The following is a 24902-nucleotide window of genomic DNA, read 5'->3' as shown; positions in this document are numbered from 1 at the left end:
AGCCCCCGCCTGTGTAGAAAGTAATTTCTGACTGAAAGTTACATTTTTGGTATCATTAAGCACTGATTCTATATGAGTTCTTTTTGTACTGAACTCTGTGCTTGGGTACGTATGGACAAATCACAGTTCTAGAAAAATCTGTGTGGTTGTGTTTAACTCTGAACATCAGATATTCCAATGAAGTGAATTCGGATGCCCCCTTGAATACCTAGGCATTATATAAGTTAAATAGCTACCCCACCCTATCCCTGTGTGCTAATTAGGTCTCCTTTATCCAGGTATAGTTTGATGCCAGATGAAGTTTGCCCTTAAATTGTGTTACCTTTTACTTTAAAAGCCAAAAAACTTTAAGTATGAGTTTGGAACTTATCAAGTGCAGTTTTTGACATGATGTGTCTAATGTCATATGCAGAGTCACTGAAATACTAAATGCCAAATTGTGAATAAAGTTGCATATAATTCATTTTCCCCTTATTTTCTGGTTGGAACTATCATTATTGTTCCTCATTTTAGGGTTAGACAAATGACTTGCATTTTCCCAAATAACTCGGCAAAGCGTGATAAAATGACCCATGATATAATGACCTAGCAAAGCAGGGTGATGAACTGGGGGAACATGTCATCATCAGGCAAAGCCCTCTTCCCAGTTATCCCCGTTTCTCTCTGAGGTTCAGTAATTCTTCAACTTTCCCAGCTATTAACATGGAATTTACATTTCCCATTTCTTCTTCCTTCATTCCGGCTTGGTATTGTCTCCCTCAAAGCACCTCTTAGATGTGACTGGTGCTCAGTCACATCGCCCACTTGCTCAGGCCACACCACAGACTTCTGAAACCACAACGGAAGTTGGTGATTACCGCCCCGGGCTTCGCTCCTCCACAGTCCTCTCCATTTCACCGAGAAAACATTGCAGCACACGGGGCCTCCCTGTAGTAAATGGCTGGCCTGGGATCCAAGCCTGCATGGTCTGCTTCCAGGCCAGTACTCTCACCAGTGTGTCGTCTCTTTTCTTACCCTTTCTCATACTGATCCTCATGACATATTGTAATGTTGCCCGTCACATTAAATCCAAGCTCCTAACTCTATCCAAGTCGAGCTTTCAAGGCCCTACCCGGTCCGTTCCACATAATTGATATTCATTTCGTAAATGTCCCCAATGTGCGGGCTCCGCTCCACTGAGTCTCAACTCCCTGAAGCCTGCTTGCCGCGTCCTCCTCAATGTGGGCCTCACCCATCTCTGCCTCTCTATCCTCAAGAGTCCTTCTGCTTATCTGTGTCATTCATGTAAGTACTGTTTCACTGACATAGATTTGGCTGCTTTTTTAAAGGTACCTTCTACTTCGTTCATCAGCTCATCCATCTTCTGAGTTTCCTTGTGATGCTTCATTGTTTGATTCCTACCTCACAGATTAATAGGACCGCAGAATACTAAATTCAGCTTTTTAATTTTTATACACAAGGAAACTGAGTACCAAGGAATTCAGTGTCATTAGCAAGATGGGGCACATAGTACCAATATGGAACTTCAAAAGAAAGACACTGCTTGTTTTAGACCAGCGGAGCTTGGCTTACCTGTAGGTTACCTAAACTGAGATGTCTAGTAGGTCGTTGGCTGTACAGATCGAAGAGTTCATGACATAGGAGTCCACCACTGTAGAACTGGCAGTAGAAGCCTGGACTATGGCTTTGAAGGCTCAGAGAATATTTCGAATTAGACAAGGCATAAGGATTGGACCCCAGGGGTCACTGACAGGTTTCTGGGAAAGCTGCAGGAGGAGGGGCCAGTAGAGGTGATTGAGAAGGTAGGTAGTCAGGGGGGTGGAAGCAGGAGACAGTGGTGCTGACTGCAGCAGGGAACCTATAGAGTGTGTCCTTACAGAGATCTCTGAAAGCGATATGGAAGGAAGCTCAGTCCCTGGGCCTTGATTTTCATGCAGATGACCTTGAATATGTATATTCAAGACCTTTCCTCCCCACTGCTATTCAGCCACGATAACCAAGCGTGTATGGTTTTAATAAACCTTGGCCATATTTTTTTGGTTGTGGAGGTATAGATGGAATCCATGTAAATATCTTATTCCATCTCCAAATGATAAATTGTGTAATGATATGAAGTTCACTTTAAACATTATGAGGTAAAGGAGTATGTGATTTAAAATGTTATGCTTTGGAGGTATTGTATGAGCAAAATTCCTATATTCAATCATCCAAAGCAAACTATTATTTAGGAACTATTTGGAAATAGATAAGCTGAAAATATTTTAAGAGCAAGAGAAAAGTGATGGTATATCAAAAATTACTTTTTCCTATCTTATTGGGTTTGGGGTTGCATTTAGTGTTATTTAAAGAATCATAAGTTAGAACTTCAAAATATCTCAGGAAGGCAATAAAGATCGTCGAGAACACATCTCATTTAAATTTCTCTGAAACTACCTCAGTTTCTCTCAAACTTATTGCATGATAAGTTTAAAACCAAACAAAAATATTTTTATATTCCAAAGGTTGGAATTGTTGCTTTAGAATGCTGCAAAAAATAAGTTTTAATTTGGCTCAAGCTTTTCCATTACACACCACACACACATACATACAAATATACGTATGCAATTATCACGTAAATGTATACGCTATAGTGAAAGAAAACATTAGGGGCCTAAAATTTTTATATAATATTGGGTTAACTTGAAATATATGAATATTGAGAGGCTTAAAATCTTAGAAGTTAATATCTAAAAAGAATATTAACGGTTGTGCTCATTACATACAGGTGAGAAACAGGCCCAGAGGTAGCAAAAATTTAGAAAATAGCAATAATAACAATGATAAGAACTACTTCCTTTGAGTGATTACTGTGTACCAGATAGTGTCCTACATGTGTTAATGGATGATCTTATTCAGTCCTTACAGGTAGGATTATTTTTCCTGTTATTCATTTTACAGATGAAAAAACAGGCACAGAGAAGTGAAATAATTTCCATGCCCTAGTTCGATAAAGCAAGTATACATTTCATGACCTCCTTTTATGATATTTGTAATTCAGAATAAATAATTCGTACGATTAAAAATAATTCCAGAAAGTAGGAAAATGCTTCTTTCTTTTCAGTCGGTGCTACCTTCTGTCCCAACACTTCCTCCCCAGCCTCGCCTTGACCATCCCTGCTCTATCAAATGTGGACCATGTGTGGTTTATGTGACCAGTTCTTAGGACATCCACCTTGGGAAGCTTGGTCTTTCAATGAAACATTTACTGAGCATGCAGGCATCATGGTAGATGCCATCATGGAAGAACACAGTCTGAGAGATCAGAGGAGCACAAATCAAAGCCCAGGGTGTGGGGAGGATGTAAGGACAGAGGCAGCTCATGAGCAAAGGCTCTGAGATGGGAGAGCCAGGGTGGGGATGGGAATGAGTTTTCCTATTCAGTTCGGGTACACAGAACTTCTTTGTAAGGTAGAAATTCAAATTCAGGTCCCCCTTTCTCCATCTTCCACTGAGGAAAAGGCAAATGTCTCTCTTTAGCTCTCCCCCTGCTGCCCTGACATCTTGTGGCGTCATGACAAAGTCACGATGTCAAGAATCCATTAATCAGGCTTAATTTCAATTATAAGATACTCTTGTCCGATTAACATCAATTTATTAAGTTTACTTGATTTCATGAAGTAATTTGAAAAGAAACGAACTCCTTTCAATTTTTATTTTTCTTGGAATGTAGCGGAACATAGTAGAAGGAAAGGATAGCGAGCTCGGAGTCACACGGGTCTGCGTTTAAATACTGACTGTGCCTCTAGCTGGCAGATACTTATGTGGGCAAGTTCCTTAAGGTCTTTGAACTTCCGTGTTTTCATTTATTAAATGAAATAGTAATGTGTCCTAGGGTCGTGGTGGAAATGAAGTAACATGTATAAATCTCTTTGGCAGATGGTGCCTAAATGTTTGCTGAATTAACAAATGAAAAGAGGTGAACTGAACAACAAGACAAGATGGAGAATTGAGTAGAGGGACAGTGGTAGGGTGGACCAGAACCAAGCATGGTTAGCAACGTTCTTAAAGGTTCACAGAAGAGAAGTCCCAGCTCCGGCAAATGCCGAATGTCTTGCAGTTACAAAAGTCCCAGCTACCCCATCAAGCTTAATGTAGTCATAGACCGAGTGCCATCATGCATTTGCCTCTTCCCAGCTGCTTTTGCTACGGACTGGGAAAAGTAATAGCTGGTGTACACAGATCCCCTGCCGACAGACTGTTAAGCATGGGGGGTGCTTTGTGAGTTACTTTATCTAAGCCTAAGCTAATGAGGATGTTTAGCACAGTCCTTAGCAATTTGTCAACACCTTGGCATTCTAGAGCCATTTCCTAGGGCACTGAGTAAATATTTACATGTTAGAGACGAAACAAGCTCCTCACTAAGAATAATGTTATACTTTTCTCTGTGTGCTTTATCCTGCTATTTTAGAAATGAAAGAGCTTTTCTTTTCAGCTGGTGATTTAGTAGACAGTCACAGGATATTTTTACAAGAGTTTTGAAGGCTTTCCTATCAGAGATTTTCACAGGTCTTCTAGATATTCCTGGTGGGAAAGTCGTTTGCAAATCTACCAACCTAAGCCCTTAAATATACATGTTAATCACACAGAAAGGATTTCCAAGATGACAAAATATGAAAGAAAACAGAGAGGAAGTGAAATAAAAATAGCACATTCTGTTCTTGTCACTGTCTATTCTGAGTTAATGATGTGAATATATGACCATAAACTTCGTAGATGTGTTGGTGCTTTATAACAATTCATTTGTTTAAAAAAGCATGGATTGAACATGACTTTCTTAGTTTTGACAAATTTACCATGGTTTTGGAAGATGTTATCATCAGGGGAAGCTGGGTGAAGAGTGTGCACGAGCTTTCTGTACTCTTTTTGTAACTTCTCGGTGAATCTAAATGTATTGCAGAAACTTTAAAAAGTTTAAGTGAACTTTAAAAATATTCACAGATAGGGCAGTTAATGTGAGAGATCTAGTTTTATCTTTGTCTTTTATCGCTTTATACAATCTTATAAAATGCAAAATAAGAGAAAGTGTTTACTGAACCCCTATAATGTGCTATCCTAGGCCCCTGGGATTCATCAACAAACAAAAGAGACAAGTACCTCTGCCCTTACAGCACTTATATTAGTGTAACTTATTGTGTTCTGACAATAAAGAGTAGGAAGAAAAAAAGAAAGAGAGAAAGAAAGAAAAGAGAAGTAACTTAGAATGTGGTCAATGGTATGGAAAAAAACCACAGAGTTAGAGATAGTGATCAAGGGTGTGTGGTGGGGGGGATCAGGGTGGGGCTTACAGTTTCCCAGAGGGTGGATCTGTCTGAGATGGTGCCATTTTAGCCAAGGCCTGTAAGAGGTGCTGTGTCTGGGAATGTCTGGGGGAAATGGAAGAGGAAGAGCCAGCCTAAAGCTGCAGGAAAGAACAGCAAGGTGGCAGGAGCTGAGGGGAGGAGGAGGAAGGGTGGTAACACATGAGGTTTTCAGTCCATCATTCTTTTCAGTGCATTTGAGCTCACGGTAAATACATTAGGCTCTCGTGGAAGGAAAGAGAAAGCACATTTACCTGATACCTACCGTCACCCTCGCCATGAACCCATAAAGTGGGACTAACTACCCCTCAGTTTATAGATGAAGAAGTTGATCCTCAGAGAGGTTAAGTAACTTCCCTGAGGTCACACAGCAAACAAACAGCAGAGCCAAGGTTCAGACATGACCTCTTAGCATAGAGACCGTGACCCATCCGCATAGTACACTTTGCCGTGCTGCCACCCCTGTGTCATGCAGATCAAACAAGAAAGCATTTTGTTTTTTCAGTTTCTTAGATATTGCTATTGATTATGGCATATTGAGGCATACTAGCGTATGGTTTTGTAAATTTCTGTTTATTTTCCAGTATCTACTGAATTTGAGGTGTCCAAATGGATAAATGGGAAATTTTGTTTCCCAATTTCTCATTCTAGACAGAAGAATATTTCTATTGACTAATATGTTAAAAGTTCCTGCCTTTGAGGTCTTTAGTGTACATTACAACATAAGACAGAATCAAGATAATTGCTATTTCTGAATTTAAGAATCTTCAGTTTCACATGAGTCTGAGATTGTCGTCTAAAGGAAAAGCATTGCCCAAGCCTCAATACAACCCAAGAGTGATCTGGATGTAAAACAAATCTTTTAGGTTAGATTTGATTTTATTTTATAGGAGAACACTTTGTTCAAAAGGAGATTTAGTCTTACATGGAGAGAATCCGCAGGACCTAATATCGTACTTATTTCAAAAAATTGAACATTTTAGTTGCAGAATAGGAAAAAACAGTTAAGTTTGGCAGCAGCTATGTGGGACAAAGTGAAGTCTGACTGTTGAAAGAGAAAATAACAGTATCCACAGTAAAATCAATGCATAAAACTGGAATTATTTAATCATTTAAAAATTGGGAGAATGTAAGATGATAATATTGTAGTATTGATAATATAGAAAATATTAAGACTTAATTAAGAATATTGATAATATTCTTTGCATAAGGTCCGAAAGAAAATCTTTCAGAGAGCATTAGACCTGACCCAAACTAAATTAATAATGTGCAAATCTCAGAATGGCCAGAGATCGGTTTAGATAAGATTAAAGACGTATTTAAAAATGAAGTCTTTGCGGCTGGTTTAACTTTTTGTATAAGCAGTGTTTCTTGTAAAGTTGTGTCTGCCTTCACAAAAGAGTACTTCTGGAAATACCCAGAATAAATATTATTAGCTCAGCATTTTTTATGACTGCTTCAGATTTGTGGTTTGATAAGGTAGAGGATTCTGTGCTTCTGTACTGCAGGTATCATTATTAGTAGCAGCAAGTGGAGACCTTGTTCTGCAAAATGCTAGCATATCACGTGGAATCTGGCTTGTCAACTGGGGAAAATTATGATGGGGTGGAGTTGCCTCTCTCCCTTTCCCTCCCTCCCTCCCCCATTTTCAGTGGAGTTGTCCCTTCACTTTGCTTCTTTGGACACAGTTCTTCTGTTCTGCCTGTTCAGTTGGTCCAAAAATGAGTCTGGTCTGAGAGCTTCCAGTCCTTTTTTGTTGTCTGTCTGTGATCAGCTCTGTCTTCCCATCTCTCAGTACGTGATGATAAAATGATAAAAGAAGGCCCTGTTCCAGTCTTCTCTTCGAGCTCTAATTTGTGGAGTGACCGGGATGAGCTCATTCCAGGGATCATGCTTTTACAGCAGGGCCAAAAATTTCAAAGACGTGCATGAGATTCTGAGTTAAAAAAAAAAAAAAAATTAAGATTCGAAACTGAAAAGTAACCATCCCATTCTGTCCTCCCCAGTGCCTGGAGGCCAGTCTGTTCCACATGAATGTTACGTCCTTCAGCTTCTCCAGGACTGAGAGTTGTCCTTCTGTCCTCCTATGTGGAGCAAGAGCCTTAGTCCTGATGAAGCAGCATTACGACACGGTTGATCCAAAGGTTAGACTATTTTAGCATTTCTCGGCAGGATTTACCAAACTTGATGAGTCAGCTGGTCTTCAGCTGGGCTGTTGCTGGTTTAGCATTATTTAGAAATATTTTTAGCCATTTGTCATCTGTTTCTGATAACTTGAGCTAAGGTGGCTTACTGAAAATCACACGGGAACATGGACTCTGCTAAGGACCGCGATTCTGAACATATGCAGAGAAGTGCAGCACGACTGCAAATTCTCAGCTCGTTCAGTTGCTGTCTTTCCATAGCTCACTTCAGAGTGGATATTGTTGAGGAAAGCGTATGTATGTTTAACATTTTATTTTGGTGAAAGCAATGTCATCAAGGGGCTTAGATTTAGAGTATTAGGCTCAAATTTTACTTCTCGAGTTACTTTTTGTATTAGTTAAGGGCCTTTTAAATTCTACATGTAATTACAGTATTTTCTGAATCCAGTTCAGCATTTCATAAAGTACTTGTTGCTGATTGTTTTTATAAATATTTTACATTAGCAAAATAATCTGTACTCCAGTATTTAAAAATAGATGACCATGTGCACTATTTCTCCTTTGAATGTCACCGTTGATGACTCTGAATTCAAACACCTATATTTTGAAAAAGAAGAATTTTATCTTCTTAACTATGTTTATGATTGGAGAGTATCTTCTGTTGTGTAAGAACAAAACCTGAGAAAAATATTGTTATTATATCTGTCTGCTTCCCTCTTTTTTATACATAGCAACAGATATTTGTCATCTAGGTTAGAGAACGTTCTCAGCGGCTCCCTAACGTTTTCCCTTCTTTGTAGAGTATAACTCATGTAGTCACAAACTTGCAGAGTAAATTCATCTCTAGATTCATAGTATGCTGCAAGTGAAGATTGGAAAGTAATCATTTACCCTCCATTTTAAGAGTGGACCCACTTTCTATGTGTTAACAAATTCCCAAGTTCTTCAGGAAAAGAGGGCTATAGGCCATGTGGGAGACATAATAGTTAAAAAAAAATTTTTTTTTATTGGAGTATAGTTGATTTACAATGTTGTGTTAGTTTCAGGTGTATCGCCAAGTGAATCAGTTATGCATATACATATATCAACTCTTTTAGATTTTTTAATTAGATTCTTTTCCCATATAGGCCATTACAGAGTATTGAGTAGAGTTCCCTGTGTTATACAGTAGGTCTTTATTAGTTATCTATTTTATATATAGTAGTGTGTATATGTCAGTCCGAATCTTCCAGTTTATCCCTCCCCCCCCCTCCGCCCCTTACCCACTGGTAACCATAAGTTTGTTTTCTACATCTGTGACTCTGTTTCTGATATCATACTTTTCTGAAAGAACTCAGGCATTGTAGCCGTATAGACCTGGTTTTGGACCCTTATTCTGCCATTTGTCAGTAGCTTCACAAACATTACTTCACCTCTTCAAGCTTCCATTTCCTCCCATGTGAAATAATGATAATAAAGCTGCTATTGTGAGCAGCAAATGGTTTTGTATATAAAGTGCCTGGTACTGAGCTTGGTGGATGATAAACATTCACAAGTGGTAACTGGTTTGAAAGAAGGGATGATACAAGTTGAATCGCAATTTAGCCATCTATCAGCCAGGCGATCATGGGAAAGTTAATTCATTCTTCTGAGCCTGACTTTGTGGAGCCACTAATTTTATACGAATATTTCTGTGTCTGGACTGCTGCCTATCTAATGCTTAGAATATGATTAATATATTCTCATATATGGCAATTTTTACCACAATGACTATTGTCATTTGCCTTTCCTGACATTCTTCTAGTCTCTGAAATTCAGACTGCCACCCAGTAGTTTCATGTTTCTGCCTCTTCCAGCTCCCAGGCAGATCATAAGGGGCAGAGCTCTTATCCTTTCTTTCATGTGCTCAGGGAGTCTCTTTGTTTCCTGAATTGTGGAGGCCAATTGCATTCTGCGAGATGTTGGCAGCATCCTTCTGTAATTTTATGTTGTGTTGCTTCAACAGGGATTGCTTTGTTGACACACATTGGCCATATGGAAACGATTTTGGATGGTACTGTTGACAGCCGTGTTTACATTGCTGTTTGTGTCTTTTTCCCCCTAGTTCTAAAACAGTTCAGGCCTGGGAGATTCTATCCACATTGCAATAAGCATCTTTTTCTTTCTGTCGCCCCACCTCCCTTTTCTTCTTCAAACACAACTTGCTCCTTATTTGTATGTGTAGGCAAATTGCCGAGGTGTGTATCAGAATTGATGATGGTGAGTGTGTTTTAGAAGAATCCTCTGTCTTAAGGGAAACATTTTACTAAGTTTCCACTGGTATAACTGAAAAAGATAAAAAAACAAGTGAGAAAAATAGGCTAATAAGATGAGTCAAAGGGGAAAAGTTTCAAGTTTAAATAAAGGACTATTATAAAGACAGGGGAATGGTATGAGGGTTTTCATGGGATTTTCGGGGTAAGTCAGACTAAACAACCTATTAAAATTATAATAAAAAACACAGCACTTTACATATTTAGACAGATTGCAAATGCTTACTGTTAAGTATGTCTTCTGGTTGAGAAGTGGAAATTTTGATCAAATTTTGGAGAGGAAGGGAGAGAGAAAAATCTCTAGGTGATTTATAACCTATATATAAGTTTTGGCAACATGCCAAATTTGTTAGACGATGTTCGGATGTTCTCTTAGTAAGGCATTTGCAGCAAATGGACTAGATTCTTAGAAACAAATCCAAAGGAAAGAATGATCAAATTTGCCCATATTCAACAGCTTCCATGTCATGAAAAATTCTCATTCTAATCACAGAGGTGGCATATGGGGCAAAATAAATTTATAGGATGATTCCATTAATATGAAGTACTAAAATAGGCAAAACTAACCTATAGTTATTAAAATCAGATCTGTGGTTGCCTGGGGTAAGAGGTAGGGGGAGATTAATTGGAAAGGAGCATAAATGAATTTTCTGGAGTCATGGAAACCTATATGTTGATGGAGTTAGTGGCTGTATGGAAGAGTACACTTGTCAAAACTCACTGAACTGTACCTTTAAAATATGAGTATTTTATTACAAGTTAATTATACCTCAGTAAAGGTGACTGAAAAATTGAATCTGTACTAAGGCATAGGAGAGAATATAAATATTAATTGGGAAACCTATTGAGAGTTAGAGACAATTATCACAAATATAAGAGTGTAAATAGATACTAAGCTCTCAGAAAATTAGAACACATGATCCCATGAAATATCATCTTTAGTCAGTTGTTGATTAAAACTAGCTTTCAATGAAGAACTGCATCCTTATTTCTTGCAGTTGTCATTCATTTAATTGTCTACTGGATCTGAGTCAAAATATTCAGAGTCCAGATTCCCAAGGATTTTTCTACAGTCTTTGGCCACACAATGGCACAATATTTGGGTGAAGAGAAAAAACAATCCAGATGTTCATTTAGATGTGAACAAATATCCAAAGACTCTTGGCCTCATATTGAATTTCCTCAGTAAAATATGTATCTTGTTACAAAATTATCAATATGTGAATGTTACAGTCTTTTTCTGGTATTCCTCTGCAGCCTGATTTTTCTCCTTAAGTAGAGGGGTTCTGTGTGGGAACAGGTTAAAGCACACAAAGCTTTGTGATCTTGGGTCATGTGTATTTGGTGGCAGTAATGGCCCCATTGAAACAGGTGCCGCCATTGAACTATGTAACTGCCCTAACATCAAGTTAGAAGGGAGGCACAGAAAGGGACCAGCCTCTGGGCCAAACAGGTATTCACCTGGAGTAAGCTACTGCATTTAGCAGAGAGCCTTGTGCGTAGCAGATGCTCCAAAATATTTAAAATTTAGAAGATATTCACTCCCTTCAACAGTCAATTTTATTTCCCATTTGAAACACCATAAAGATATAGCAACAAGTTAAGCTTCCTTAAACCCTGAATTTCTTTATGAGTTAGAACTTTATTGGACACATTATTATAGTGTACAATGCTAATTTATTTTCCTATATAAGTGACAAAAAAGTGGGAGCTTCCTCACAAGCATTTCTTACCATGATGAATCGTTTAGTTATCAAAAGGTTGCAGTGTTTCTTGGTGATCATGGAATTCTACAAAAGGGTATTAAAAAAAATTTATCCAGGTTAGAGAAAAGCTTTACACATTAATCTAAGCCAGCTGTAATGTTTAATATGATTTGGGATCTAATTTTGCTTCATTGGTTCTGCTTCAGGTAATGCCAACTTAATGATCCATTTATGTAATTGTAGAATAATAATAAAAATGCCTAACAGTTTTAAGATTCAGGGTGTTCCGAAACATTTCTCCTGGAAACCTAATATATCACAGGGTGATCTGAGGGGAAAAATTTATGTCAAAAAAGTTTGGGGAACATTTTACAGTGTTGCAGTTTCATCGTGCGCATTTAGCAAATGAAAGTCTGTCTTAATTAGTTCGGGCTCTGTCACAGAACACCATAGACTGGATGGCTTATCAACAACACACATTTATTTCTCATGGTTCTGGAGGCTGGGAAGTCCAAGATGAAGGCACTGGCAGGTTCAGTGTCTGGGCAGAACTTATTTTCTAATTCATGGATGGCAGTTTTCTCGCTGTGTTCCCAAACGGCAAAGCGGTGAGGGAGCTCTCTGGGGTCTTTTTTATAAGGGTACTAATCCCATTCATGAGGACTCCACCTTCATGACTTAATCACTTTCTCAAAAGCCCTACTTCGTAATACCACCACATTGGGAATTAGGCTTCAACGTACGAATCTTGGTGGGGGGCACAGATATTCAGTCTAAAGCATTTCACTCCCGGTCCCTCCAATTCATGTCCTTGTCTTATGCAAAATCATTCATCCCATTTCAATATCCCCTGAACTCTTAACTCAGTCCAGCATCAACTTGATGTCGAGAATCTCATTGAAATATCATCTAAATCAGATATACATGGGACTCGAGGTACAATTCATGTGAGGCAAATTCTTCTCTAGCTGTGAACCTGTGAAAACAAGTATGTCCTGTGCTTCCGAAATATAGTGGGACAGGCATAGGGCAGCATTCTCGTTCCAAAAGGAAGAAATAGAAAAAAGAAAGGTGTAACAGATTTTAAGAAGTCCAAAACCTAAAGGGGTAAATTCCATTAGATCTTAAGCTGGAGAATGACCTTCTTTGGCTCAATGTTTTGCCTTCTAGGCCCACAGGGGTGGCAGTGTCACCCCTATGGTTTGGCAGGACAGCCCGGCAGTGGCCTTCTGTCTGAGTTGGGTTTCAACATATGAATTTGAGGGGTGGGTAGTGGTGCAGACACAAACATTCGGTCAATGGCAGAGTCTCAGGGAAATAGCGCAATGAAGAGCCATAGAGAATTTCATTTTTCTTAATTATCCATTACACCTTCTGTTGTCTTAAGGAACACTGGTCTTGAGAAGAACAGAGTTTGAGACATGTTGGTTTTTTTTTAAAAATTATGTATCTCCTTTATGTCTCAAAACTACCCAGTGAAGTACTCACAGAGCTTAAATTTCTTTCCAAAGTGAAAGTAGTAAGTAATGGAAGAAAGATCAAGTACTCAACGAAAGATCAAAAAGCTCAAGTTGTTGTCTTCTAATGCCATCAATCCATTCATCCACCCATCCTTCCATCTCCCTTTCAACAAAATATGTTCTTCTCTCTGTTCTAAGCTTGTTGGCTACAGAGCTAAACCAAGCAAAGGTGGTTCCTTAGTGAGAGGGGGAGGCATCTAATAAACAAGATGTTTTCACACAGTGATGTCTACAATGATGGAGCCCCACTGGTAGATGTGACAGGGAGGGACTGGCGTGGAGATAGATCGGGCTATTTTAAATGGGGTAATAATGATGGTCCTCCCAGTGGATGTAAAACCTGCTTTGAGACCTAAAGATGAAGAAGAAGCTCTTTCCACTGAGCCATATTTTAAATTTAACTAAAGGACTCCAATACGATATAGCATGTCATTAAGACCATAAGTCTGCCTTGGTGTAAATCATAATTCTTACTGGTTGGGTAACCTTGGGCAAGGGACTTAATGACTCTGTGCCTCAGGTTTCTGATCTGTAAAAATGCTGTTGTTAATACTACCTGTCTCAGAAAGCACTGTTAGGAGTTGGATGAGTTAATACAATGCTAAGAACTTAATACATCACCTGACACATAGCAGTAAACGCTAGTTGTGTTGTTATTGTTATTTCCTTGTGATTTCTGGTATTTGCCTCCTACCAGAGACCTGAGGTGAGCCTGGCTGTTGAGCTGGTCGTTGGGACTGCATGGCTTTATAAGGCTTATGGAGTTTGGGAAAAGCAAAGTTGTAATTTCCCCTTCGTAACTGTGAAGGTTCTAATCCTGAGAAACTCCATGACATGATCATACATGAGCCCTTAAGACTTTTAAGTCCAGCACGGGCATCAGTGTGCTCTGCAGACTGTTCAAGCTGATGTGTGAGTGACCTCGACTGGCCAGCTCTTGGCTGGGCTGAGCAGGTTGGGGGCCATGCCGCTGACTCCTGTGCTGCTCACTCTGGCTGTGATCAGTCCCATCAGGACTGAAGAAGGCCAGCCAGCAAAGCAGACCTGAGCCTCCTCCAGCCCCCCGCCAAGGAGGGGGGATTAGGTACACTCGTAACTCCTTTATGGCACAACTGGAAACCTCTGGCCTAGTGGTTCTCTGCAGCTAATTACTATCCTGGGATGCTGTGGGGCAATCTACTCATGTGGGACCCAAAAGATTTGGCAGGAGAGACCTTGAATCCCAGGAAGGTCATCGCGTTGGTGCTTGAGTCCAGCAAGTGCCCCTGTCTCCCCAGTAACAGTCTTTTAGGGCCACAGACTGACTCTGGACTGATTCTTTAAGAAGGGAGCCTTGATCAATACAGCTCAAAACTGCTCCAAACCTAGCACTCCTTTTCTCTGCCCCTCACCTTTCACCTTCCTCTTTCCTGCTGCTCCCATTTGAACCTGATTCCTTCAAGATTCCTCCTTTAAAACTAGAAAAATCCACAGTCTGACTTGATGGTTTATGAAGAAAGACTTGATGGGCCAGGGAAAGGCATCCCATCATTTACTCCTCCATAGCTTGCTTTGTCTTCCTTAATGATGAGAAGCGCTCAAGCTTAGGAATAAGATCTCTTATTTTCCTGAAAAGAGAAATGTGAAATATGTAAAACTCAACATATCTGTAGAATTTTCAAAACACTATTTTAACGAGTACAGATGGTTAGCTAAATTTGATCATCTTAATGAAAATAAAGAAGTCACCACTCTGGAGAATACAGTATTTATAAGATGCTCACTAGTGAATTTCCCATGTGTCTCCTCATTCACTTTTTCTCCCCAAATATCCATCAGCTTTCAATTTATATACTTAAGCCACATAATTTCTACATTCAAAATTTTATTTATTTAGCAAACATTAACTGAGAACTTATTATGTCCCATACACTGGTAGATGTTGAATGAGTAAGCTATATTTCCCTCACTTGAAGAATTACTATTATGTAGTGATTCAGATACAAAAATTGATAAATTAAGACACATTACAAAAATCACAGAATTCAAGGGCTCAGCAGAGGTCTATTGGGGATATAAATAGTGAGTGGCCAAAGCTGCCTGGGAAGGTTGAGAAGTTATTTGAATTGACAGATTCAAGGATTCCTGAGGCAGAGGAAAGAGGACCTTCTGTGTAGGAGGAACAAAGTCAGAGATGTAGGTATTGGGAGTAGTGGTGATACATTTAGTGTATGTGTGGGGTGGAGGGCAGGAGATGAGCTCAGGGGTGCAGAACAGAGCTCAGGGGTGCAGAACAGGGATGCAGAACAGGGCATACATTTAGTGTATGTGTGGGGTGGAGGGCAGGAGATGAGCTCAGGGGTGCAGAACAGGGCAAGACTGGGATGAGTCTGTTGTGTCAGGGAAGAAAATTGACCTTTTTCTCATTGGTAGTGGAACGTGACAGAGTCCAGCTTTATTTTCTCTTGGACTTTGTTGAGAGGAATTATGGCACTGAGACCAGATAGAAGACTTTCGAGATTCCTATCAAGAAATGATGAGCTCCACTGAGGACTGATGAGAAGAGTGGATGGATTAGAAAGACATGTAAGAAGCGGAATACATAGAATGTGGAAATGAAAGAATGGAAAGAGTTGAAGATGATGTCAATATTTCTAGGGTGAAAGTTTATTTATTAAAAAAAAATTATTGAGGATTTTTCCTAAGCCAGGTAGATATAGGGGCATATTAGAGTTTCCAGTCCTGGGCCAAGTGTTTGTTCACCCAGGAAATGACAGTATAGTGTGAAATGCGCTACGTTAGAGTTTCATAAAGAGTACCAGGGACACTTCAGTTACTATCGTTGCCTAACAAACCACCACAGAAGTAGTGGTGTGAAACAGCAACAGCTCCTGGATTCTCTGAATCAGGAATTCAGAAAGGCAACATGTGATACGAGGAGCCTCATCTGGGAAAATGTGAAGATGTGGAAGAAGAGGACCCATTGCTATGGGCTGGAATTACATGAAGGCTCATTCATTCACATGTCTGGGCTCCTGGCTGGGAGGACTCAAAGGTTACATGTGGGTGTCCACTCTATGTAGGTTGACTTGCTCAGTGCAGGGAAACCTCAGAGGGGCTGGACTTCTTACCCGGAGGCTCAAAGCTTCAAGCACAAGTCTTTCAATGAACAAGGTAGCGTTGCCTTTTCTGGCTGGCCTTAGAAGTTGTGCATCATCACGCTGCCACATTTTATTGGTTAAAAGAGAGTCCTAAGCCCACCTGGATTCTAGGGCAGGGGACATAGACTCCAACTCTTACAGAGAAAATTGTCAAGACTGCATTGTAGAAAAGCATATGGCAGGGAAGATATTGTGGCCATCCTTGGAAAATGAAATCTGCCATAGACACCCAACCAAATTTCAGGATAAGGCTTTGTGGGGAAAATTGTTTTTAAGTGTGTAGGCAGAGGAGACAGCATACGCAAAGATCTTCAGGAAGGAAAGAGAACACTTTGCATCCAGCAAATCTGAGCACAGAGTTGAACTAGAGAAGTCAAGAGAGCTCAGCCTTGTATAAGCAACTGTGACCTTGACCACAAAAGATCTTTCAACCTTTGGAAAAAACCTCAGACCTTGTCTTAAAGGTGGAGGGAATTCTTGAAGGTTTTTAAGCAGTCATGGGGTGGGGACATTTTCACACTTGTGATTTAGGTATATCCTTCTTTCTGTTGGGTCTGGAATGATGAGCCAGGGTTTGCTAAAGAGAGTAGGATGACAGAAAGGATGGGATGGACAGTCCTGATATGCAGAGTCTTCTAAGAGAAGGGTAAAAAGTGGACTGCAGAACAGAGAATGGATGGGAACATGGCAAGATTAGAGGCAGGGTTGTCAGGGACCAGGCTTTTACGGTAATTTAACTAAGATGGAGTAGTGTCTAAACTAGAAATATTGAAGAGTTGGAAAAAAAGTGACAGATTTAAGAAATAGTCAGAGACTATAATAGACTGGATCTAATGACTGTTCATATGTGTGGGATGGGGGAGAAAGAAGAAATGGGAATTCAGTTACTTGAGACAGAGAATACAGGAGGTGGCGCAGGTTGGAGTAGAAAGAAATAAAGAGCTCCTGTTCGTTAGTGTAGTTTAAATAATTAATTTAGCATCTAATGGTTTGTGACATTATGTGAATTTTATGTACTGAGACATGGTGATATTTACTTTTTTTTTGTTGCTTTGTTTTTTAAAAGAGTCTACCTCTACTGCATACATAGGTGTAGAGTATTTAGTGTTTACAGCACTGTTAAATAAGTAAGAAAATCCTCTTTTGAAGTAAGATACACATTTCCATGTGAAATTATGGAATATATTCTTAGTCATTTACTTTTTATTTTTTATGGAAATAGATTTATTCAAAATTAGATATTTTGCGTTAAACACGTGCATGAGGCCCTCATTAACTGACAATAATTGGTACTTTTGTCAGTCTTTGCCCATATAAGCAAGAAGCAACTGCAGAAATGACCTTATAGAATCTGAAGAGCATAAACAGTCTCTCAAGTATGTTAGAGTTGGGTTTGAACTACCTGGAGGAAATTGCACTGAAAAATAGATTACAGCAGAGGGACAGCTGGAGGTCACAATGGAAGCTTTGGCCTGTGGTTTTAAACATCAGAAATTTCATCCAGCTACTCAGAAGGTTCTAGAGACTTCAAATTGTAATTGCTACAAACTCAAATCGACTACAACCTCATTTATTTGCACTTGCACTTCCAAAAGGAAATGCTGTTCTTGGCTATGAAAACAGAGTTTCTTCCCTAATGGGCTGCCCTTCCTTTGTGAGCAGGCTTTGCTTTTATTATTCTGAAAGGACAGATGCAGTCAAGCTGCAGAATGACAGCTGCACACTGATGTCAGCAGCGTGAAGAGGGACTTGCTCCCTCATTCTATTTAGTTTATAGGCAATGTACCCACTTTCAAACAAAATAAGAAAATACATTAAATGAGAACCTTGTGTAAATTTTCTGTAAACGGAAAGAAAGCCTGTACGTATATAAAAGTAATTTCTATGATTTTTCATATAAGTGTATTTCTTATGTGTGTATTTTTCATATAAGAAGTGTATATTTCATATAAGTGTATATGTATATATATCACAATATATATACGCACACAAACACAGAGCTTCATCAAGCTATTCATTCAATAAGTACTTATTAAGTATCTACTGGCTGCAAAATAACGTTCTAGGTGCAGGGGATACAGCAGTTAACACAGAAGGCTGAAATCTGCGCACTGGTGCATTTCACATTCCAGTGGTAGGTAGATATAGGCCCAAGATGAGTTTGGATGAGAAAAAAATGAACTTCTCTAAATAATCGCCATCTTGAGTATCTCTCTTTTATCTTCCATGGGTTGCTGAAATTTTACGGTGCATCAGAACCACCTGAGCTACCTACTGAAGGGCAGATTCTTAGCCCTCACATCCAGAATCCCTAAATCACTGTATCTCAGTAGGAGTCGAGAAACCTGAATTTTAAAAATGCACAGATTAGGATGAAGATGTCCACAAACCACATTTTGGGAAGTTCTCTTATATGAGGAAAGTTCGTTTGTTGCATCCTCCATAATTTCTTTACTGTATGGTCATTGTTAATCCTGCCACACCAGTAGAAATGCCAGAGAACCCTTCATGCCCCAGGACTTGAGTGATTGTGAGTATATGGTGTTCTTAAGAACAATCCGACATTATTTATAGAAATGAAAATTTTTAATCAGAATGTTTTCAGCTGCAGTTTGTTGTCATCAATCATGTGAGTAACATGACTTGTGCACATTTATTTATAGCTTATATAAATATGTGTACATTTGATTATGATTATACTTCTTTGTTAAAAATATCACTGTTTATATTTGCAAACATTTGTCATGTATACGTAAGGGAAGATTTGTGTATTACTGATAAATGTAAATAGTAATACTACATGTGGCTTGTGATTTATGTGCACCTTTTTCTAGAAGTGCAAATTTAAAGCTGCCTGAGGTCTTTTTTTTTTTTTTTGAGGCTTGGGAAAAGTATGTTTTAGTTTTTAAATTTTTATTTATTAAAAATTTTTTTTATGGGAGTATACTTGATTTACAATGATGTGTTAGATTCAGGTGTACAGCAAAGTGAATCAGTTTTACATCTACATATCTCCACCCTTTTAAAGATTCTTTTCCCATATAGGCCATTACAGAATACTGAATAGAGTTCCCTGGGCTATACAGTAGGTTCTTATTAGTACGGATGCCTGAGTTTTGTGTTCTGTGCTAATCCCCACTCTTATTCCAGTCACAGTCGATCAGGCACACAATCAAACTCTCCCATTTCTCTCTTGGGTCCTCCTTAAAGTTGCTGCTGAATTTTTATTCCCAAACAGACACTCATAACACACTCTTCTTAATGATGTGTGGTGTCTCCATTTTGCCCGCAAATTTCATCAACTCAAGGGTGAGGCCAATAGTGTACCACTCACCCTTTTCTAGCCTGTCACCATGTATCTTATTTTCAGCTAGGAGGAATTTTTTGCCTGGAACTCTTATGCCACCAGGTTTGAGCATAGACTTCTCCGTTTGTTTAAAATACAGTTTCTTATCTCTTTTTTTAAAAAAATAACAGCTTTATTAAAATATAATTTATATACCATATAATTTACCTGTTTAAAGTATAAAGCGCAAATACCACCACGATCTAATTTGAGAACATTTTCATCCCCCTATCAAGAAATTCATACCCACTAACAGTCACCAGTCCTAGACGACCACTAATCTATTCTTGTCTCTATAGATCTGCCTGTTCTGGGCATTTCATATAAATGGAATCATACAATATGTGGTCTTCTGTGACTGGCTTCTTCAACTTAGCATATGATTGCTGTGGTTCATCCGTGTTGTATCATGTAGTTCATTCCTTTTTGTGTGTGAATAACATTCCATTTTATGTATATAGTACAATTTTATTTATACATTTGTTATCTAGTGAACATTTGGGTTGTTTCCAAATTTTGGCTAGTTTGAATAATGCTTTTATGGATGTTCATGTAATCTCTTGCCTTTTTATCTGGTTATATCCTAGCCATCTTTCAAGGCCAAACTCAAATGACAGCTCCTCTGTGAAATCTTCCCTGGTCTTTCACGAAGTCACTCACCTTTCCCCTACTTTCCTTTCCATTATGCACTTTCTCATTAGCACTTTCCCTGGGTTTTTAACATTTCTGTCCCCTTGTTCAACTGTGAACTTCCCAAAGGCATGGGCAGCATCTCACCATTTTTCATATCTGCCTTGGTGCCCAGTATAGTCAGGGCTTGGTCAATAGTCAGATAAGTGTTATTTGTAGGAAGGAAAGAAGAAACAAAGTAAGGAAGGGAGGAAGGAAAGAAGAAGATAGTCTTAAGATAATAAGCTTTTGTTTTTAGCCGAATCACAGTGCTATATTTTCTGAGACTCTTGACGTCAATAGCCAGATGAATTGTTGGAAGAGTGGGAAAAGGGGTTTTTGAGTCAGAAATAAGCTCATTATATTGGTACTACAAAAGTAAGAGACTTGAATAGTTTTATCATATTTCCAAATCTTATCAGAATTAAAACTGCAAAACCAGTGACAACAGTGAGTCAGAAAATTAAACACACAAGCTACAAATAGACAATTTTATATTTCAGTGATTAATCATAACAGCACCACTTAATTGGTGTTTTAAAAAGGATACATTTTTTTCATTAAATATTTCTTCATCTTATAACATGTATTACGTAGCTGAGAAATTAATTGTAATATATGAAATATGTAGAATATACATAAGATTTGACATGTAGAATATACACAAAATTTGGCAAGAACATGGAGGCGAGAAAGTTTTTTCTTTAATCCGAAGGAGGGAAAGTCTACATCAAAATGGAGAAGCATATGTGTCTCTTTCAAAGTGAACAATTTCATGTCCATAAAGAGTAGAGTAGAGAAGAGTAAATCTGAGATGCTGGAATCTGTGCTGTCAGGTTGGAAGGACTCGGGGGGCCCTCGGTCAGTGGGGTGAAGGCGCTGGAAGGAAGCCATCCTTGCTCTTGGCTACCCCTTATCCAGATATTAATGAACTTTTAAGGCTGCCAAGGGAGAGCCCTGTTGGAGGTGAAATGGAAATGGCTGAAAGTTTTCAATAAGGATCTGAGTCTTTCACTCTCTTTGTGCCCCCAGAGTAAAAGAGGGATAATTTCAGAGCAAGAAAGATAAAACCAAAACACAATTTGACCTACTCTTTACTTTTTACTAGGGCAAACTCTGACTACTCCATTCCCTTTCTGCTGTTGCTTTTGTTCAAGTACATGAGTTATAGTCTTGGGCTTGGTGCAAAATGCAATAGGGTGCTCTTGGCAACAATTATCACCAGTGGGTGGAAAGCTAATAGGTGGCATCAATAACAATAATACGTTCTACCAATTATCAGAACCTATCATGGGGCCAGATACTCTGCTGACTGATTTGTATCTGAAATCTTACTTAATAATTATTGCATTGTCCTAATGAGGTAAGTAGTTGTATCCCTATATTTTAAGGGAGAAAATAGAGACTCTAAACGATCAAGCCTATTGTATTTCATGAATTTATTCATTCCATCTACTCTTTCAATGACTATTAAGTAGTCTCCATTCTATAAGAGGCATATGTTTGAGTGCTCAGTTTGTTCATCTCCAAAGCTACCACCTCCTCCTGTACTCCAGATCCATCTCTGTACCTTCTTGGAGTTTTGCCTCATCACTTATTTTGTCTACATGTGACATCAGAACTTTTTCTATCTGCTTTTCCCCACCATGTTAAAATCTCTTAAGCCATTACAAAACTGCTTTTTAAAATTACATTTGTCCCCCTACCTACTCCATCTCTCTCCTTCCATTTGAGGGGAAACTTCTTACAATACTCATTCATCTCTAACCCGTCACATATTCACCCCTCAACCAATGTACCTCATTCTTTTCCCACTACTCAACGGAAACTGTTCTAAGCAGAGTCATCGTTAACTTTCCAATTGCGAAATAATGCACATCTTCTCCTATGCCTATCTTACATGATTGCTCTGTGATATCTGACCCTGTGGACCATTCTCTTCTTTGGGTTTCCCCTCCCTTGACCTCCATGTTTCTCTTATCCTCTAGCATCTTGTTCTCAGTCTCCTTTGAAGACTTACCTTCTTGATCCAACACTGAAATATTGATACTAGTCTTTCCCAGAGTCCAATCTTTGGTCTTTTGCTTTTCTTATCTATATAGTCATCATTGGTAAACTTGCTTAAATCTGATGATTCCCACATTTATATCCACCTCCCAGATTTCCTTTTCTAACGTTAAAATCATAAGCACAACCACTGATCTTTCCCATTTGGTTGTTCTACATACATCTCAAAAATCAGCATTAAAAACTGACTTCATACTTTCCTCTATAAAATTGTCCTTTTCCTTATTTTTATCAGTGATGACGTCTAGTCACCTAAACCAGATAACTGGAATCAGTCTAAGCCCCTCCATCCTTCAATCCTTTCCTGCCTTCGCTTGGTCACTCACTTGATCCTCTTGAGTCTACTTTCTATATTTTATTTGGAAGACATCTTTTCTCCATCCCTCCTTGTTACTGTTTTAGTTTACATCTCTTCTTGCCTTAATTACTGTAAAGACCTCATGAATGTTCTTCCTTCCTTCAGCCTTTTTTCTCTGTAAGTCATCTTTCACAGAACTTACAGAGGGGTGTTAAATGCAAACCAAAGCATGGCATTCCCAGTAATAAATTCTGGTGATGGGTTTCCATAGCATTCAGGAAAGTCGGAACTGCTGAGCTTGGCAAACAAGGCATTCATCACTAGGTCCATGTCTTTCTTTCTAGCTTTATTTATCATCCACTCCAACATGCCAGCTACACCCCCAGAAAAGTTGAAGTGCAGACTATTTACCATTAAAGGTCCTTGGTATGTGATCCTCTCAGCAATGCACTTTTGTTCTTTCGCCCCTTGAGACTGTTCTCCCTTTTCTCCGTCTTTTACAATTTCCTTTGGATTTGTGACAGGTGGATCTGATTGCTCCTCTAATCTGAGCTAGATGATTTCTCTCTGTTTTTATCCCACAGACTATGGATTATTCTTTTTTAAAATCTTTAACCTGATACTTACAACACTTCACTCAAAGTAGTGGTAAACTTACTTCTTTCAGAAGGAGAGTGTTAATTTGTTGAGGAGTTTTTATCTTCGTCCCTGGCACACAGTAGGGGTATATTTAACATACATAGTGTTATCAAATAAATGAATGAATCCATCTGAATCTGTTCTTTAACGCCCCAGTGGAATCATCTTAGGTTTTCTCTAAATGTAATAGCAGAAGGCACTTCTCTTTCCAAAAAATATCATGGAGGAATTAGAGCATTTCCTATATCTTATCTTGTTTTCATAGAGGGCACTGATCTCTCTTTGATTTTCCCAGTAATAGTATTACCTATATGACTCTCTCTTTCTGATCAAAGTAGACCCTTGGTGACAGAGAGCTTAGATAAAGATTTTGAGAAAATCAGACACAGGGGAATTCTCATTATGCGGTAGATTAAAGATTGTCCTAAAGCAAGTCCAGTTTATGAGATGCCCTCAGCCTGCCTGAGATCTGAGACTTCTGAGGTTGTAGGATGCTTGTTTGTTTCCTGTCATTTATTTCCAAATATCTAGTGTAAGGGAGAAACCAGTTTTTAAAAATAGACTTGTCTCTGTGTGTGAATGTTAGTGATCATGTAGGGAAATAGTTAAGATGTAGAGTTTTAGATAAAATCTAACATTCTGCCGTTAAGAGAAATGTTTCAAATGTGCTAACCATGCATCATGTTGGCGTAATCACTGAGAACGTCACGGATGAAGCTGGCACACTACACTTGGATCAGAGGCTTTCCTTTCTTCATACGTGAAGAATGATTGAAATTTCTCTGTCCCAGTTCTCTAATTTCTTTATTCTCACTTATTTAATACTCCATGATTACGTGGTATTCTACCATATTCTTCCCTCCAGTTTTCAACTTAATATTCTCTACGTCATCCCCTTGACAGTCTGGAGCAATATTTTCTAGGGAAAATAAGAAAGGTCTCCTCTCCATGCTCAACTAATGAATCTTTTTATTTCTCGGCACATATTCATACCTCATTCGTTCCAATCTCTTAAAAATCAATACGTTTTATTTTTCTCGTTTTTTGCTTTGAAAAAATATTCAGTTGCTCATAGTCTTCCAGTGGTTTTTCTCAACCTTGGATTTAGTCACAAAGCATGAAAAGGAGCTTCAAGATTCCATATTTATTCATTTACTTAACAAGTATTTATTGACGACCTACCATGTATCAGCCACTTGGAATGCACTGATAAAAAATACAAACACGAATTGCTGCTCTGTGACTTTACATTTCAGTAAGGGAGGCATATAATATCTAGCAAACATGATAAATAAATGTGGAGTATGTGGTATGGTAAAGATAATAAGCTATATAAAAAATAAAGTAAGGTTAAGGGAATCAGAAGTGTGAGGGGAAAAGAAGCAGTTTACAATTTGAAATAGAAGGCTTAGAGTAAGTGTTGTTGAGAAGATTAAATATGGGCAAAGACTGAAGCAGGTGAGGGAAGTAATCCCAGATCAGGCAATGTGCATTCCTGATAGAGAGAAGAGCAAGTTCAGTGGCCCAAGGATGTTGCTGTGTGTGGCAGGTGTGAAAGACAGCAGGAAGCCACTACAGGTGAGGAGGAGTTGGGGAAAAGGGGGCATCTTGGTGCTGAAGACGGAAGTAACAGGAAGCACATCATGAAGACCTAGGAATTTGACTTTTATTCTGAGCGAGATGATAAGCCATTGGAAGTGTTTGAAGAGATCCGTGGCATCATCTGACAAATAACTTAAAAATATC

This window comes from Phocoena phocoena, chromosome 17, assembly GCF_963924675.1.
Source record: "Phocoena phocoena chromosome 17, mPhoPho1.1, whole genome shotgun sequence".
NCBI classification, from domain to species: Eukaryota; Metazoa; Chordata; class Mammalia; order Artiodactyla; family Phocoenidae; genus Phocoena; species Phocoena phocoena.
This window is presented reverse-complemented; position numbering follows the sequence as displayed.